This window comes from Schistocerca piceifrons, chromosome 1 (genome assembly GCF_021461385.2).
Source record: "Schistocerca piceifrons isolate TAMUIC-IGC-003096 chromosome 1, iqSchPice1.1, whole genome shotgun sequence".
Lineage (NCBI taxonomy): Eukaryota > Metazoa > Arthropoda > Insecta > Orthoptera > Acrididae > Schistocerca > Schistocerca piceifrons.
In genome coordinates, this window is record NC_060138.1 from 1,206,572,460 (window position 1) to 1,206,588,122 (window position 15,663).

Below are 15,663 nucleotides of genomic sequence, written 5' to 3' on the forward strand. Positions count from 1 at the left end.
CTTAGCTCCAGCAGAGTTTCCCCAGAATATTAGCCCATACGTGAGTGCTTATCGAATAATGCATAACATGCCATAAGCAGGAGGCCTTGATGGACACTCTTTCTAATTTTCTTATCATGTACACCGCTCTAGATAACTTATTGCAAATACTCTATGTCTGAGTATTCCAACGTAATTTATCGTCGAGATGGATGCCTAACAACTTTCCTTTCCCTGAGATTATGCTTGTCAGTATTAAGATTTCTGATTAAGAAAAAACTCTGTTTTGTTCTATGATCATTTACCTTTAATCTACTACCCTTGGAAAATTGAGTTGCCTCTTTCATCAAGCGTTCAATGATTTGTTCCGTGGCCTTTTGATCTGTGTGGGATGTGATGATAGTGGCGTCACTTGCATACATCACTGCTTCAGGTGGCACAAGACTTGGCAAGCCATTTACATATATAACACACATGAAAGCACAGCACAGACCATTGTGGAATTCCATAACTTACATTCAGAAAATTCAATGAGGAAGAAGAAGCTTATCATGGAGAAGAAGAAGATGGTGATGGTGATGGTGATGGTGGTGATGGTTGTGATGAAATTGTCTCCAAAGAACTGCCACCACGTTTGGACATGAATAAACTGGTGGAGCAATTAATTTTTCTTGTTGGCTTCGAAAACAGTGGGCAATAATTTATAAGACAATGGAATAATATCCATTGAAGGAGACACTCATTAAACACAGATGAGAGCCAAAAAGTTTATTATTTCTGATCAAAATAATGGAGTGAAAGAGTAGATTCAGGAACGATCCAAATAATTATTGATTTCTGGATTCAACATCATCAGTTCAGTATGCGCCTCTGCAGAAGAATTTAAAAGGATAGTAGGGTAAATAATATTAAATGCGTGGAGTGAGGCACAGAAGTAAGTGTGCCCTGGATGGCACTCTGCAAGATAATGGACACGTGTAATCTTATCTATCTTGCAGACGTGCTGCTTTGTCTACTGCTGTCGCTGAGACCCTAACTCCTACGCTAGCGTGTGGGGGAGAATTCTCGCTGGATAATACAAATATACAAATAAATATTAACGTGGTTCACACCGCGATTAGTTTAGCAGAACATCTCCTATGGTTCTCTAGAGCCTTGAAGTCTGGAGAAGAAGAAGCTGAATGCGGTAAGCCTCTGCAAGTTTTAGCTCGTTTTTCTTGACTTGCCTAGGAAAAAAAGAGAAAGAAAAAGGAAACAAGTTCGTCATCTTGCTTAGGTTTGTCTGTTTGGTGGGAAACGGGTGACCTGGGAATGTTTATAGCACAGCCTCTGATTCAGCACAGGAGATAAGAAATTTCTGCTGATGCAGCAGAGAGGCATGGTGTAAAAGCTCAAAAAACTCTCTTAGAAGCTATCAGTTAATGCTGAACCTTCAGCGAGACATCATCACAGTCATTTCCTTCGAAAAAGATATCAGTACAAGTGCTACTAATGAGAATCTACACACACACACACACACACACACACACACACAAACACACACACACACACACACACACACAGATATATATATATATATATATAATCAATTACTTTGCGTATTGCATGAGTGCAGGAATTCCATCTTATAGAATCAGAGGAGTTTGTGAAAAACAGCACGCACCATAAGACTGGAGAGAGCTCTCCATCCGATATTAAGCTAAAAATGCGTCACCGCTAAACTGGGGCACCAATGCTGGTTCATTTGAAGGACTGCAATATAAATCCACCGTCAAGATCTCGATTATCGTTCCCGACGGTCTCGACTTCCTCAGCAGTCGAAAAGGGTGCGTAACATATCATGATGGCAGAATAACACAGACACGGTCAATTATGAAATTATTGATACTTAATTGTTTGCCTATATAAAATGCCGTTTAGATTTCATTAATGCAGATACAACAGTGAAATCTTGGTTGTCTAATGGAGTTGTTTCAAATATATACTCACTTTTCAAGAAACTAATATTTGGAATAGATGATGCTGTAATAGGTGTGGATAATGACGTCGAATGTGCATCAAATTCTTACATTTCCACTGAATATAACACTATAAAATGTTTTAGTTACCTGTAAAGATTTTTATGTAGTAGAATTATTATATATAGTTGTTTCTCATTTTATTCCTGAGTACCAGTTTCAAATAATAAGGTAATTTTGACACAGCTTTTTGTGAGACAAGAAAAGATTACTAGACAACACAGCTGTGTACAGTATTTTTGGTGTAAAAAATACAGGATATGTTTGTACATAAATGAGGCATAACTTCTTTAACCTTCGATTCATTCTTTGATATTATGCCTGAAGTATGGTGATGTACACAGTCATCTTTGAGTTTTACAGAAATAATTTAGCTTCACACCATTTAAAATTTTTGTAGAGCTTGTAATTATACTTGCAGCGATCAACGATCTTTAGTAACCAATGAGAGTCAGTAATCAACGATGGTCAGTAATCACCAGGCATTGTACTTTAGACATTTATCATTTAGCTTTTAGCGTTTACGTTTTAGTATTTGCCGTTTAGCATTCACCTTTTAGCGCTTACTGTTTAATAGCACTTACCAGTTGGCGTTTACCATTAAGTGTTAAGAGGATAGTCTAATAAGAAAATACTGAATTTATGTTTTTAAAAAAATTGCTTAAATATCTTCATTCGTATTTGCACAGTAATAATAGAAAAGAATTTTGTGGAATTCGAAAAGGAAATGTAGAAAAAAATTGATAAGTTGCAGTTAATGTCTATGGGAACGCAAAAATTGTGAAAGAAGAGTGTGTGAATCACATTGCAAACAACTCTGGAGGATATTGGGAAAGGGGCTGAAGGAAAGTCAGACATAAAACGTGACTATCAGGGGGAAAGCACATGGAAGTGCGAAAGAAGAAACAATTGTAAATCTGACTCATTATTATAGGAGAGCCATCGTTGACAATGCTCCAGGTACTACAGTAATTAAAAATTCAACCTATGGTACACTGCATGGACGCTGATGAGAAACTGCAACACGTGAAGTGTTCAAAAGCTGAGAATTCTTCGTGTTTATTTAATCGTGCCCTTGCCAAAGGAGAACAAGCAAAATTACATAAAACTGCTATCCATGCTGCTCTGATTCAATCTGTTGTTGTTGGAATAATATCTATTTATCAGAGGCTGACAACTGATACAGTTCTCTCCCGATGTGCTGCTGGAAAGACTCAAAATGCAAATGAGTGTCTACAAGATATAACCTGATCAAAGTGCCAAAGGATGTGTTTGTACCCAAAAGAAAAGTAGAACTAGCTGTGACAGAAGCTGTTTCACAGTTCAGTCAAGGGTGTTTTCTGACAGAAGCAAGAATAACACAGACCACACCACTGTCAATAATAAGGAGCGAAGGAGCAGAGTTAGAGACGAGTGAAGAAGGAAGCATAAGGCCAAACAGTGCCTACAGTTTGAAAAAAGAAAACGGCATGCATCCAGATTGACTGCAATACAAGCTGAGGAAGCCCAGAAGTATAACTTATAGCCCAGGTGGATTTTAGAGCAAAAACTGGGGAATGATTGCGTTGTTTAACTACGCCTACGTTATCTCTAATTTGTGAAATTAAACATTCGAACCTAACATTTGTTGCAGTAAATTTATGCTAAATTACAAGAAATTTTTATAGAAAACTGCTAACAGTCTTGTGCATAATTCTGAGAAAAAATATTTTGAAAGAAAATGCTGAAATGGGAATTTTTTTATTTCATTAAAATAATTCAGGACTTTGAAAATTAATTTTAAGGTCAGTGTAAAAAGTATCCAAGAAGCTTATGCAAAATTGTTTGTCTATATTATCAAATGCAGTCTTAAATTTGTCAAGCAGATTAAAGTAAATTTACTACATGAAAGAAGACTTTCAAAGAAACATTAAAAAAAATAATATAATAATTTCTCAAAAACTGTAGTATAAATCGAGTTGTAACTGTGTAGTTGTATTTAGCAATATGCAGAAATTGTATTTTTAAAATTTGAGACCGACTGATAAACTAACGAAAAAGACTCAGTTTTAACCAGACTATCCATTTAAGTGTTTATTTTTACCGTTTACTATTCAGTGCTCAGCATTTAATATTGAGCGCTTATAATCAAGTGTTTCCCGTTCACCGTTTACCGTTCAATGTTTACCATTTAGCGTTTATCGTTTAATGTTTACCGTCTAGAGTTTACCATTTAACGTTTACTGTTTAGCGTTTGCTGTTAGGTATATAGCATTTACTGTTAAGCGTTTTGCATTTATCATTGACTGTTTAGCGTATACAGTGCGCAAGTGGTGTGTTTCCATCCTCTTGATTTTTTAATGTTCTGCTGGTAAGAGGAGAGGGGTGGGAATATTATGTACAAAATAGTTTTGAAAATAAATGATGTAATTTAACACCATTTTATGTATAAATAATGAATATCCTAGATTTCAAGGAAAAAATGAGATTTTCAAATTGAACTGTTTTAACCTTAAAGGAAATAATGAATATCTTTGACCATCAAGTGGAAGTTAACGTAATTGTTTACTACATATAGTCGCCATTTTTACACATCGTTTAAATAGTATGCCCTGACTCATTTGAAAAAGAGGAGGGAGCACAAAATTAGCATGTTTCCATCATCTCTTGCATTCTCTTAATACTGCGCTTCTGTTTAGTGAAGATGTTGTAATTTGACACCGTTTTAATACTATTTGAGTAGTTGTAGGTAGAGGGGGGCGTAGGGTATAAGGAACACACTCGGTCTGTTTCTGAAAAATGGGATGTTTATTTATTTGCTGTGAGTGGATGGTGATAATGAGGGTTTGGGATATGCATCGGGGAGTGCTTTCTTTAATTTCTCAGGCTAATTTCTTATAGTACACTCTGAATAGGAGAGGGAGGGTGGTCTCTGGGTCCATATTATGAGGGAAGGTTTTCCGTAACATGACTGCGCGAGGACATGGCTTTTAATTTGCCATTAATGCCATTTTAGCATTTGCGCCATCTTAAATTTTTTTGGTAATTGGCTGATTGGGTGGAGGGAACCAGACAGCGAGGTTATCGGTCCCATCGGATTAGGGGAGGGTGACGAAGGAAGTCTGCCATGGCCTTTCAAAGGAACTAACCCGGCATTTACCTGAAGAGATTTAGGGAAATCACGGAAACCATAACTAAGGGTGACTGGACGAGGGTTTGACCAGTCGTCCACCCGACTGCGAGACCAGTGTGCTAACCACTGCGCCACCTCGCTCGGTCTGCATTTTTTTTTCAATGCTGCATTATGGTTAGGTGGAGGAGGGTTGGTGGGGAGGGGTGAGGAAGGGGAGTGAGAGGGTTTTTTTATATCCAATTACTGATCGAGTCATTGAATCAATAAGTCAATAAAATAAGCCAATCAGTAAAATCAGATTGGCTTATTTTATTGAGTGATTGATTTTTTGATTTATGATGTCATGATTTCAAAGCCATCAATGATGACATGCATGACCTTGAAAGATAAGTCAATGACCGAGTTCAAGGTCAGCTAATGTGTTTGTGAGGAATCCAGCTGCCCCAGGAAGTACATACCTATACCACCACTTAGGTCTGTTAAAGGCGCAGTAATGTTGGTGGTGGGTAATGGAGGACAAGTTTGCTGTAACACTTGCTATACTTAAACAGAAAATATCACAATGATTTGTCACAGCTACAGTCATTCATTTACACTACTGCCGAAAACAGTGAAGACTGAGGAGGGAGGAGGAATCCGAACTGAAATTTAACTATCTGAGATGGTATATGATCTGATTTCAGTTATTACAATGTCGAGTAGAATTTATAAAGTATTCCACAGCATGTGCCCACCTACCATTCTGATTATATATGCGCTGTGGCCCGGATGCATCAACTGATTCGGTTGGTAACAGTGACGTAAGGCCAATGTCCTGAGGTAAGCTGGCCTGGAAATGTTGTAACATAGTTCATGACCAAGCTGGTCACATTCGTATACTGTTAGTAATCGTTCGGAGGATCTTCCTGGTTACAGAAATATCTGAACATCTTGACACAGACACTGCCATATATAGTCGACCATTGTCCTGTTGGAAAGTGGCACCTCAAACAGTTGAATGAGGGGTGACACACACAGCGGTGCAAGACCTCAGTGACATCTCATTGTGCCATTAGAGTTCTCTCAGTCACTACCAGCTGTACCTTTACGTCATACCTGATGGATCAAAAAAATGGTTCAGATGGCTCTAAGCACTATGGGACTTAACACCTGAGGTCATCAGTCCCTTAGACTTAGAACTACTTAAACCTAACTAATGTAAGGGCATAACACACATCCGTGCTCGAGGCAGGATTCGAACCTGGGACCATAGCAGCAGCGCGGTTCCGGACTGAAGCACCTTGAACCGCTCGGCCACAGCGGCCGACCCTGATGAATCCCCACACCCTGACACCATGAGTGTACACAACCTCTGCTGTGAAAGCCACGTGCTGACTGCTGGGGCTATCAATCTGGCTGTACATGTGAAGGCAATATTTGGTAGTTTACAGCATCAGGGCTCTACAGCCCACCTTACATCTTCTAATGCTGAATATCCATCTTGCTAGAGAAGGTTACACGTAATTGTGGTTTTGTTTATGAAGCAGTAATGCAACTACAGTGAATGTAGGATAAGGATTTGCTTTTCGATAAAGAGCATGTAAATTTGTTTTCACGATAGCCTATCATTTATTTACTGCAGCAATTCATGCCACCATACTGTTAACATTATATATGAAATATTATACCACATCCCTCCTGTATAAATCACTATTTGTCACTTTTGAATTATAGTATTGATCACATGCTGTGATCATGGAATCAGTACCAACAGTCAGTATAACTGTTCTTTGCACACTTGAGCTCAAAATACTAATAATCATCATCCGTTACTTCAACATACGTCATCGTTCTCTTCTGAAGCCATCACCAAGCTCTTAATAAAACCTCGTCATGCAATTAATACTTCCATGAAGAAATCTATGCGTGACTGACACACTTCACAGGTTTCCTGTTTAATGGCCGCTCACTTCGGCCACCATCACCGAAGCCCTTCCGTTTCTGACTGCAGAGTTTCTGGCTCAAGTGCTTTGATCAATCAGTGCCAAGAAAAAGAAACGTTTCCGAATATGGAAGTGCTCCGAACACCCAATCAGACGGTCGAGACGCTGTCTTCAAGTGGTTTATGTCACCTTAGCCAGTAACCATGACACCACGACTTCACGATATTCTACCCACACAATAGTATCTATGGCATATTGTACGACATTACGATTTGCTTGGCACCAATTTGCTTTAACTGTTACAAGTGACACCACTGTACCTCTCCAAAACATTGGAAGAATGGAACCTCTCCTCAGGCAGCCAACATAGTTACCAACGATGGTCATTCAGGCTATTCGAGAATCGTGATTAATCACTGAAGACAATGCAACATGGCCCATGCTCCCCAGTCATGGCACCACTCCAAATGCAGTCATTTTTTTGTAGTTTTAACATTAACCTACGCTTGGACCGGTAATTTTCCAGTTTGGCTGCTCTGACCAATGCTGTGGGATGACACAAAATGTTATAGAGAGACAGTTGCGTATTCTCGTATGGCAGGCACAGGTACAGAGGCCTTGGTGCACAATATAGCGATCCTGTCTTTTGATGGTCAAATGTGATTAACCAGAACCATTACGAGTATGCCTGCCCTCACATTCCCAAGCAGTACAATGTCACGCTATTGTGATATCTAAATTCCCCACTAATCTGGATAATTCATGATTCGACAAGCCGGTCAAACGGAGACCCACAATGAGGCCACTTTCAGACTCTTTCGAGTGTTGATGACGCCGTCTGACACGATTATGGAACAACTCTTTGCCCTGGACAGCAAGCACTCAACATATGACCCTATTCCCGCCTCTTATATTCCATTACAAGCAAGGTAACAACACTAAGCATGAACAACACTAAAGCATTCCAGAGACTGTTGTACCTGTCACAGAGAATTGTGACTCCAGTCATTTACATACCTGCCGATCGTGTATTTACTTTATTTTTATTTTCCACGTCTAGTTCTATAGGACCAAATTGAGGAACAAATCTCCATAGTCATGGAACGTCTCAGTACACGAAATGGCAATAGAAAAGCAATGACACATAAAATAAAATGTTATGAACCCTAAAAAGACGTTAAGCTGTAAGTTTATGTAAACACAATCAACAATGTAACACAGGAATCAGCTTAATTACTCAAGAGGTTCCTAGACAGAATAGGAGTGACTAGTGAGGAAACTCTTCAGTTTAGATTTGAAGGCCCATGGATTTCTGGAAAGATATTTGAATTCTTGTGGTAGCTTATTGAAAATAGATGCAGCAGACACTGCATGCCTTTCAGCACAAGAGTCAAGGAAATACAATCCAAATGCAGATTGGATTTCTGCTTAGTATTAACTGTGTGAAAGCTGCTAATTCTTCGGAATAAGCTAATACTGTTAATGAGAAACAACAGTAATGAATATTTAAATTGAGAGGCCAATGACCCAGACTAATAAACATGGGTCGACAGGAGGTTCACGAACTCACACCACTTATTGTCCATACCGTCTGTTTCTGAGCCAAAAATACCGTTCGAGAATGGGAAGAGTTACCCCAAAATATGATACCCCACATCATAAGCGAATGAAGATAAGCAAAGTAGATTACTTTCCGTGTCAAACTATCACTTACTTCAGATACTGTTCTAGTAGTAAACATGGCAACATTAAGTCTTTGAACAAAATCGGGAAAATGGTTTTGCCACGACAGCTTACTATCTATCAGAAACGCCTAGTAAGCTGAACTGTTCAGTCTCATTAATCACATTCCCATTCTGAGTAGTTAAAATGTCAGGCTTTGTTGAATTGTGTGTTAGAAACTGTAATAAATGAGTCTTCCTGTGATTTAGCGTTAGTTTATTTTCTGCAAGCCATGAACTTATGTCACAAACTACACCAATTGAAACAGTGCCATAGTTAGACACAACATGCTTTACTACCAAACTCGTGTCATTAGCAAACATAAATATTTTAGAATCACCTGTAGTACTAGAAGCATATCACTTATGTCAATAACGAACAGGAGTGGCTCCAAGTCTGACCCCTGCGGTACCTCCTCTTTCAGCTGTGCCCCACTGGGACCCCACATCACAGCCATTCGCCATTCTCAGTACTGTGGCGAATGACGTTTTGCTGTCTGTTGCTAAAGTAAGAGGTGAACCAATTGTGAGCTATTCCCCATATTCCATAACGGTTCAATTTCTGTGGCAATATCTTGCGATCAACACAATCAAACGCCTCAGTTAAATAAAAAAGACGCCTATCGTTCGAAATTTTTTGTTTAATCCACGCAATACGTCACAGAGAAAACAAAATATAGCATTTTCCGTTGTTAAACCGCTTCTAAAACCAAACTGTACATTTGGCAGCAAATTATTTGAAATGAAATGATCACTTAGCCTTACAAACACAGCCTTTTCAATAACTTTAGCAAACACTGATGGCATAGAAATAGGTCTAAAATTGTGTACATCATCCCTTTCTCCGTTTTTATAAAGCGCGGCTTTACTATTGAGTGCTTTAAGTGTTCAGGAAACTGACGATACTAAAGGAAAAACTACAACTGTGGGTAAGTACAGGACTATCATGTGCAGCACAGTACTTTAGTTTTCTGCTAGATGCTCCATCATATCCATTAGACTCTTTAGTCTTCAGAGATTTAATTATTGACTCAGTACCACAGAGGAGTATCACAGAGAAGTATTTCAGTCTCCGAAAGGCATTTTCCAAGAGAGCTGTGTGATTCCCAGTAGAATCGAAGTTTTTATTTTATTAAGGTATGTTCTCGAAAGCGACTGTTAAATACTGAATGTATATCTGACATATCAGTAACAGAAACATTTTTTTATGTGCTGACTTTATATCCTCGACCTCGTGCTACTAACCAGACACTTCGTTCACGACTGACCATACAGTTTTATCTATATCCTGTGACTTAACTATTCTATTTGCGTACTTCATACTCCTTGCCTTCCTAATAACATTTTTAAGCACCTTACGTAACTGTTTGTAATGGACTAATGTACCTCGATTGTGACTACTTCTGACACTTAGATAGGATTCCCATTTTCTTCTACGTAATATCCTAATTCCACTGGTCAGCCAGCCAGGCTGTCGTTTACTGCTGGTACCTATTTATAACATTCTACTGGAAAGCAACTTTAAAAGAGCGTGAGAAATGTGTTAAGGAAAGCATTATATTTGTCATATACGTTATCAGCACTGTAAACATCCTGCCACTCTTGTTTCTTGACGAGTTTTCAAAAACTCTCCATTGCTGTTGGATTAGCTTTCCTAAGTAGTTTGTAATTATATGTAAAATATGTTTGGGTACAGAAACCTTTAAGTGTTAAAATTTGTTTCTCATGGTCTAAAAGGCCATTCATCCTTTTACTAACGAATCCCAATCTAGTAATGAAAAATTAATGAAAATATTGTATACGGTTATGCTACTGTTGCCCTGCTCCCTGGTTGGACAAAATACAATCTGCAGCAGATCATATGACTTTAGGAGATCTTATAACATCCGGTTCCTTGCACAATCAAGTACAAAATTAATATTGACATCACAACATACAACAAATTTTTGGTACGTCCTATAAAGTTAACCAAGAACACTCTCTAGCTTGAGCAGAAATGTTCTGAAGTCAGAGATCAGAAACATATAAATAAAAACAGTTAGAAGTTTAGTTTCACTAAATTCGACTGCCCCTGTACAGCATTCAAATATCTGTTCAGTGCAGTGTTTTGATACATCTACAGACACGAATGTAATACTGTTTTTTATGCACGTAGCCACTCCCCCATTCTGCAAAGAACTCTTTGGAAAACAGCCAGTTAATCTGTATTCTGGTAAAGGAAGCCTTTGGATTGTTACATTATTTAAGTGGTGCTCTGATATACTGGTAATGTCAAATTAAACATCTATAAGCAGTTCACTAACTTTATCTCTAATACCTCTTATATTTTGATGAAATATGATAATTCCTTCACTGCTTGGATACCTGAGTTTCTTGAAGGTGGTTCCTTCTTTAGGGAGACTCCCTTTAACTTCAGTCTAAAAAAGGCCCTTTAACACCAACAACTATTGCAATTTTCCCATTTGTTTTCCCATCACTACCCACTACACTGTCAGGATGCAAGTCATGCCTGGTGAAATTCTATCTATTGATAAACTCAACTGGCACCACTGAAATGTGCACAAAGCTACATTAAAATCAAACCATGTATTCTGGATGATTCATTTTTTCCTACTTTTAATTTTATTTTATTTATTTGTCACACAGTGTACATTATATTGATCAAGGTATCCAGTGATAATTAACACGATTGCATTGACGTTAATGTAAAGTCATCAGAAAATTATCTAGAAGTTACTAGTGTGGGCAGAATGATTAGTCGTTACAACTGTGGTACATAGTTAAAAAAGCTTTGTAAGCTACTTCTTTGTATAAGTTTGTGGCACTATGTGCATAATGCTTGTATGATGTACCTATAAAAATGTTCTATAAGTCACTATACAAAATTGTATGCACTTTGTCCATAGTTTGTCCTCCTTTGATGCAGAAGAGCCTAAGATGGTCTGATTTTGACCGAAATTGACAGTCTAAATGAAAAACAAAAGTACAGCTGTGTGTTATACAATTCAGTTCCTAACACTCATGAAAGCTATTCAACATTTTGAATGAAATCATTGTGAATATTAGCTCACGTTAATATGAAACAATGAAACACCTAAAATGCCGACGTTTAGTCCAACTTTGCAGTTATTCGGCCCTTAAAAGGAGCACTGCAAAGTCCGTCGAAAGGTCGGAGTTTTTTTCGTTTTAGTGTTTAATGACGCTACCTAATATCCAAAATTAATTTATTCAAATTGACACTGCCTGTGGAAGCTCATGAACGTCTGTCCATCACTGTCTGCAGAACATATTTCAAATGGCTCTGAGCATAGAACTACTTAGAACTACTTAAACCTAACTAACCTAAGGACATCACACACATCGACGCCCGAGGCAGGTTTCGAACCTTCGGCCGTAGCGGTCGCACGGTTCCAGACTGTAGCGCCTAGAACCACTCGGCCACAGCGGCTGGCGAAGATATTTCTTTTTTTAATTTAGTTGTGTGGGCCCCATTGTGGTTCAGCCTGCTGCATAAATGCGGTCATGGGTGAGATTACCGTCTTGCTAGTAATTTGTGGTCCAGAGCCAGTATGCTACAAGCTTCTGGGAGTGTGTTTTCCTGCTGAGATGCTATTAGTAGGATGGTTATACCGGTTGGCATGGAATTACCACTGTAGTATCTTTAGCATGGGTTCACTTGTGATATTCTGAATAATAATATTGTGTCTACTAATTGGCTTTTGAAATGTGGTGCTACAGAAGAATGCTGAAGATTAGATGGGTAGATCACATAACTAGTGAGGAGGTATTGAATAGAATTGGGGAGAAGAGGAGTTTGTGGCACAACTTGACTAGAAGAAGGGATCGGTTGGGAGGACATGTTCTGATGCATCAAGGGATCACCAATTTAGTACTGGAGGGAAGCGTGGAGGGTAAAAATCGTAGAGGGAGGACAAGAGATGAATACACTAAGCAGATTCAGAAGGATGTAGGCTGCAATAGGTACTAGGTGATGAAGAAACTTCCACATAATAGAGTAGCATGGAGAGCTGCATCAAACCAGTCTCAGGACTGAAGACCACAACAACAACAATTGGTTTGAAGTCTCACCAAAGCGTCGTTGCCGTCTCTGGTTTGGCTGTATCGCCATGTTCACTGTCAGAGAGACAGTAGAGGTGTGTGCCGGATTCGAGTCCTTCCCCTTTGCAGCAGGTGGTAGGGCGGTGCGCGTCCCTCCGCAGTGTCGGCGACAACCGCGGCAGCTCCTCGCTTCCCCCGTCACCGCCGGAACCAGATGTGTGCCCCAGCCCTGCCTTCCCCCGCCTCATCTCCCAGGAAGTGACGACAAAGCGCGGCCACTGGCAGGTGCCCTTTGTCCGCGGCCGCCCCCGCAGATGGGGCAGAAAGCTTACGTGCGTGACGGGGAACTCCCGGCGCCGCACAAAAGACCGCCACCTGCTGAGTCTGCAGTGGAAAGGGGGGAGCTAGGAACGTCTGCAGACGGCCAACTATTCGTGACCGAAACACTCATCCCCCTACTACAATGAAAAGGCTCTGGCCAGTCTATTGTCCGAGATTCCCACATTCAGTGCATACCGCCTGAGAGCGACTGCTTCCTAGAAAGCGCAACAGCAAAACCACAATTGGCTTACGTGAAATAAGCATGCCCACTTCAGTGATTGCGTTGTAGCCAACCCGCTGACTGGCTTATGTTTTTTAGTTAGTTTCATGTTCCATGGGTGATTTCGCACGATAAAACTTAGTTATGTAGAACGAGTCATTTTACACTACAAATTAATTTGTAAATATGGTTACATGCTGAACGTTTCTAAAATTTTTTTCATTTTTAATATGTAGTCGTGAGTTTCTAACTCCTACTTACCACCTCTTACATATTACAATAATAGAATTCCTTCTACGTAATAGCAGGAGTTGTCAAGGAGAAACTTTTGCAGTTCATTTTCAAAATTTACTTTGCTCCCTGTTACATCACTGGGTAAGTGACCAAAAATTTTTGTTGTAACTTTTGTGTTGGCAGAAGAGCCAACACCATGTTACTAGTGGAAGCCGAAATGCACGCGTTTTAGCTCACGCAGGCTGGCCTGAGTAGGGAAGAACTATACTGACGTGAGGTCTGGAACATGACTACGAATTAGAATTCAGAAAGCGGACGTAATTAGTTTGATACTTAACTTTAATCCATTAGTGATGAACGTCGCTCTTGACGGTACATGATTCACAATATTATCTGTTCAGAATACATTCATAGTAGCGGAATATGGCGCCTTGCTAGATCGTAGCAAATGACGTAGCTGAAGGCTATGCGAAACTGTCGTCTCTGCAAATGAGAGCATATGTAGACAGTGAACCATCGCTAGCAAAGTCGGCAGTACAACTGGGCGAGTGCTAGGTCTCTCTCTAGACTAGACCTGCCGTGTGGCGGCGCTCGGTCTGCAATCACTGATAGTGGCGACACTTGGGTCCGACGCATACTAACGGACCGCGGCCTATTTAAACGCTACCACCTAGCAAGTGTGGTGCCTTGCGGTGACACCACAGCAACATTATGCACAATTTTTGTTCTAAAGATAGCTTTAGTGTGGAGAAATAAATACCAGCTTCCCTCCTGGCACCGTAATTACGTACATCGCTGTCCCATTTGAACTGCAGTGGATTATTTCCAACGATCTTCATGAGGGAATAAATATACTACGAAGCGGCAGTCACAGTGCCCAACTCCTTAAATAGACGTCTACAAGGTGATCGTGTGTGAACACCTATTATTCTTACAGAACTTTTCTGATCAACGACGGCTTTCTTTCTTAATGATGAATTATTCCTAAATATTATTTCATATGACATTATTGCATGAAAATATGCAAAATATGTCGACTTGTAGATTTGTCTTTCCCCAAGATTTGCAATCATTCTAATTGCAAATGTGGATGAACTAAGTTGTTTAGGTGTTCCGAAATATGATTTCTCCAGTTTAAATTCTCATGGGCATGTGGATCACTGAGAATTTTGAAGTTCCCACCATTTTAATTGTTTTCTCACACTTAACATTGGTGTAAAAATAGATATGCAAAACTGACTTCTTAAAATTGTGGGTGATAGCATTTTGCAGAAAATGACTGCATGATACTTGTTGACATTAAAATACTGGAGTCAGCTTCTAAAACGACTAATTCTGCTGTTGTGTACTAGATGGTAGAGTATGACGAACAATAGTGGACTGAAGATTGAGCAATTGGGAAACCCATGTGTGATTCCTCCTCAGTCGTAATAACAGCCCCGGCCTGCATTGGTTGAATCAGTAAATACTACTTTCTCCATTAGTTTGATTACATCTACATCTACATCTACATGATTACTCTGCAATTCACATTTAAGTTCTTGGCAGAGGGTTCATCGAACCACAATCATACTGTCTCTCTACCATTCCACTCCCGAACAGCGCGCGGGAAAAACGAGCACCTAAACCTTTCTGTTCGAGCTCTGATTTCTCTTATTTTATTTTGATGATCATTCCTACCTATGTAGGTTGGGCTCAACAAAATATTTTCGCATTCGGAAGAGAAAGTTGGTGACTGAAACTTCGTAAATAGATCTCGCCGCGACGAAAAACGTCTTTGCTTTAATGACTTCCATCCCAACTCGCGTATCATATCTGCCACACTCTCTCCCCTATTACGTGATAATACAAGACGAGCTGCCCTTTTTTCCACCCTTTCGATGTCCTCCTTCAATCCCACCTGGTAAGGATCCCACACCGCGCAGCAATATTCTAACAGAGGACGAACGAGTGTAGTGTTAAGCTGTCTCTTTAGGTATTAGGTATGATATTATCCATTGCTTGCCTATATCAACAATCCCATAAAACTTCAATTTATCTAGGAGACTACTGCGAGTCACACAGCCAAATGTCTTAG